We start from the raw sequence: 3999 nt of genomic DNA on the forward strand, positions 1-3999 counted from the left end.
ACGAGGAGGCTGCAGCACTGGCTCCTGAGCCGGCTTCCAGCAGCAGCAGCGTGCCTGACACCAGGAGCCGGCCTTAAGCGGCAGACCAAATAGCTCAGAAACTGTTGCCCAATGCGGTTTGGTTAACAGGTTTGGGGCTGTCCTCTGCTCTCAGCTTCAGCCTGTACCGAGATTTCCCAACTGAGGTGCCCCACGTGCTCTGTGGGACGGTAGTGCCATTTGTACTGCAGCTCCCCCGATATTTTTGGAGTTAAGGAAGCCAGCTGTCGCTGACCTTCGACAAACAGCCGCTCTTTCTGCTTTGTCCACAAGAGTAATGCTTCCCTGGAGGGCTCTGAATCAGTCAGCAGCCAAAGTGAACATTTCTGGGGATGGTTTGCTCCTACCTCTTCGGGGGAACCCTGCAGGCGCGTGTTCCAAAGAGATCGGGGCTGTCGGCTGCCGCCAAAGGACAGAGAAGGCCGTTCCCCTCCGAGCAGCGGCCATTCAGCATCCTACCATGTACAGTATTTTCTCCTATGTTCCTTTCCATTCTAATCAAGAGTAAAAGCTTTTTTTTTTTTTCGATTTGACTCAATGGTACATGAAGGCAGGGCCTCAGGAGGAGCTGGTTCCCGGGGCCATTGTTTTGGGCTGAAGTTTTTAATTCTTGAAGTTACTGCTTTTTACGACGCACACAGCGTTCCCTGGCACGCTCGCTGCAGTGTGTCCTGTGAAGTTTAGCTGCAGCCGACTCAGATCTCCAGGCAGGAGCCTGCGAGCTCCTGGAGGTCTGTCCAGGTACATGTTTCACTGCAAATAATGAAGTGTTGCTACATCGATGCTAAAGAAACAAAGGGCTTTTCCTCGTTAGCCCCAAATAACCAAGTGCCTTTTTATATATGTGGCTACCTTTTACAAGATGAGTGTTTTCTGTGGAATGAAGCCAGTTTCGTGCCTGGCCTGTTAATACGATGGCCCTCTGCCTTTCTTTTTGTTTTGGTTTTGTTTTTGTTTTTTTTTTTTTTAACTACTTGTAAAGATAATATCTCCTTAAGGTGGTATTTTATCTCATAAGTTGTAGAGTAACCATTCACACAGCAGCATTTTCCTATATTAATAATGGAAAATATTTGCTTGTTTTTACATTTTTTATAAAAGTCTTTTATGAAAATAGTTGCTGCAAAATGTATAAGCAATTTTTATCCCCGGAATAAAGAGTATGTGCCCAACGTCTGTGTGCTGCTGTTTTCGTTTGCCTTCCCGGCGATCTCGGCACAGCCACTGGATTTATAAAGGAGTCATTGGTGTTCGGGAGCTGTTCAGACCCCTGGCAAAGGAGGGCTCGTTAGGGACCTCTGCGGTCCATGTCAGGAGCGAGCTTTTGGGAATCAAGGGTGCCCTGTGCTGTGGCTCAGCAGTGCACAAACCCCGACGCTTAGCTCCATCCAAGGGAGCCGAAAGCAGCGTCGCTCAGGTGTAGCAGGAGGATTCTGGAGGATTAGCTGAGAAGGGCGACGGTCACCAGCAGCCAAGCAGCTGGGCATACTGGGAAGGACAAGGAGGGACTGGGATGGGGCCTTTTTGAGGTGCTTTCAATAAGAGCTCTCGCTTGCCTGGGCATCCGGGAGGTGGAGAAGGGCTGGGCCTTTTGTGTGGCTTTTAGAAAGGTTGTGAGCAAGCGTGGGTCAGGCGGTGGTTAGTGGAGCTGTGGATTTGCATGCCCTTTCGCGTCCTGCTTCCTTCCCTGGGCTGTTCACTGTTCTTCCAGCTGGGAGGAGGACCCTCATCCCTGAAGCCGAGGCTGCCTCCCTGGCTTGGGCTTGGCAGCTGGTGCGTGAAGATGTGCAATTCTCCAGCCTCTGAAACAGGGAATCATGGCTCCTCCGTGCTGTTTTCAGACTTGAAAAGTTTGATTTGAACCATTACAGAATTAATTGGCAATGGCTGCTGCCTTCCTCTATTTTGAGCAGGGAGGTGCTGCTGAAGCCTTGGGCTCCACTGGTGCTCACCTGGCCCGTTTCCAGCTCTCACCGCGGACTTGGATGGAGCCGATAGCTGAATTATGATGCCTAGCAGGGATAAAGCTGCTGGGGGCATTTTAAGGGTTTAATATTCAAACAGCACAGCTCCTTTATCTTCTCGTAGAGCCAGCTTGGCAAGTATAAACCTCCGGGAGGCTTTCATCCATGTTCTCCCGCAGGTTGCGCATCTGTGCCAAAGTTTAGCCAGCTCTGCTGTGTCTCTGGCACGGCTGTGGTGAGTTTGCTGGTGCTCAGGCTGAGACTTGAAACTGCGTCTCCTTGGGGACGGCGCATGCCTCTTCCCCTGCCCGGGATGACAAGGGGCTTGTGAAAACTTGTGTTGCATGCAAGTAAGCTTAATTGAACCAGCCAGGCAGGGAGCTGGGGTGTCCCTTATCTAACCGAGGAGTGATGGAGTAGCCTCAGGCTCCTTTGGAGAACGTTTTCATGGTTTTTCATAAAACAAGGGTGGAGTCCTGTCTTCTCGGGGCAGGGGGGAACGTGTTGCTGTGTTTGAAGAGTTTCCCCATTAGTCAGAGTGGCTGATCTCCTCTCTAAGGTTGTTTCCTTTCAGGAGAAGTGATAGCAGGCAGCAGATGTGTTTGGACAGAAGAAAGCTTTACCCCCTTGATCCCAGAGGGTGCCTAAGCAAGCTGACCAAGCCCTGAGAGGTCTCGGGGAAGCAGCAGCAGCTGTATCCCGGCTGTGTGGGCGAAGGAGACAGATCTGATCCTCCTCCCTCCCCAGGGTGAAAGCGAGACCTGCCTCTGCACGCTGGCGGGGAGCTGCTCCCTGTGGGCGCCGCACCACTCACTGCGCGTTTCGGCAAATGCTGCCACATTTGCCTGTCCTCCTGAGGGCTGGAGGACATGGCTCGAGCCTGACAGCCAGAAGTTAGCAGTTTCAGCCAGCTTACAAGCCCTCCGTGTTGGGAGATGAGGGACTTGGCTCTGGGGCTGGAGCTTCTGCAGGTAGCTACCTCCTGGGCAGCTCCCAGTGGCCTCCTCCAAGGGTCTTCAAGAGGACTGGGGGAAGGAGGGCCGGGCATTGGCTGTAGCTGGCAGCAGCAGGGCGCTGGGCAGGAGCTGGCAGCTTTGCAGAAAGCCACAGGACAGGCAGTGGGAAGAACTTTCAAAGCTGCTTTGGTACGCTATGAGCCTACAAAGCGATGCTCCAGAGCAGCGTGATCGAAGCAGTAAGGCAGATGAGCTTTAGCTGCTTCCCACCAGTGCAAGAAGACACCCCATGGTGAGGAGTGAGCACCAAGAAGGAGAAGGCTGTGCCTGACCGTGCTGAAGAGCTCTGGCTGCTGGGGTCCGTGGCAGCCCCCTTCTGCAGCCCCATGGCAGCAGCAGCCTCCCCAGGACCAAGGCTGCAGGTTCCCTGCGCGGGGCAGGGGCACTGGGGGGCTTCTGCTTGCAGGACCTGCCCCTTCCTCCTGGAGGGACGCAGAGTGACAAAGCCCTGCGTCACCGCCGGGCGTGGGGGCCCAGTAACCCCACTGCTATCTGATGGCACCTGCCAGCCCCTGGCCGCAGGCTGTTCCCACGTCCCCACGTCCTACATCCTCCTGCAAACATCCCCAGGCAGTTCAAACAAGGGCGGTGTGTGAGTGACGCATGGCAGGGCGTGGAGCCCGGCCGGGTGCCATCCTTCGGCCAGGGACACGGGCGATGCCGGCGGGTGAAAAAAGGTGGTACCCAAGGCCGAGCCACTCGCCTCGGGGATGCTCTGGCCGGGGCCGGGAGAGCCTCCCCTGGGTCTCATCCCTGCCAGCCCCCGCTTCAGCCGGAGCTGGGCCAGCGGGCATCCCTGCCTGGTGCCAGGCTGCAAGGTTATCTCTGTGTTTGCGTTAGTAATTACCGCTAATTGTAGGGGATTTATTGACCAACTAGGAGAGGTTCTTCCTGTCTTTTTCAGCAGAGACGTTGAATGTAAACAGAGCGGAGATCTGGGCGGCTTTCCAGCAAAGCAGGGGGGGATGGAGGGGAGTCAG

This window comes from Charadrius vociferus, unplaced genomic scaffold (assembly GCF_000708025.1).
Source record: "Charadrius vociferus isolate BGI_N301 unplaced genomic scaffold, ASM70802v2 scaffold39, whole genome shotgun sequence".
NCBI lineage: Eukaryota > Metazoa > Chordata > Aves > Charadriiformes > Charadriidae > Charadrius > Charadrius vociferus.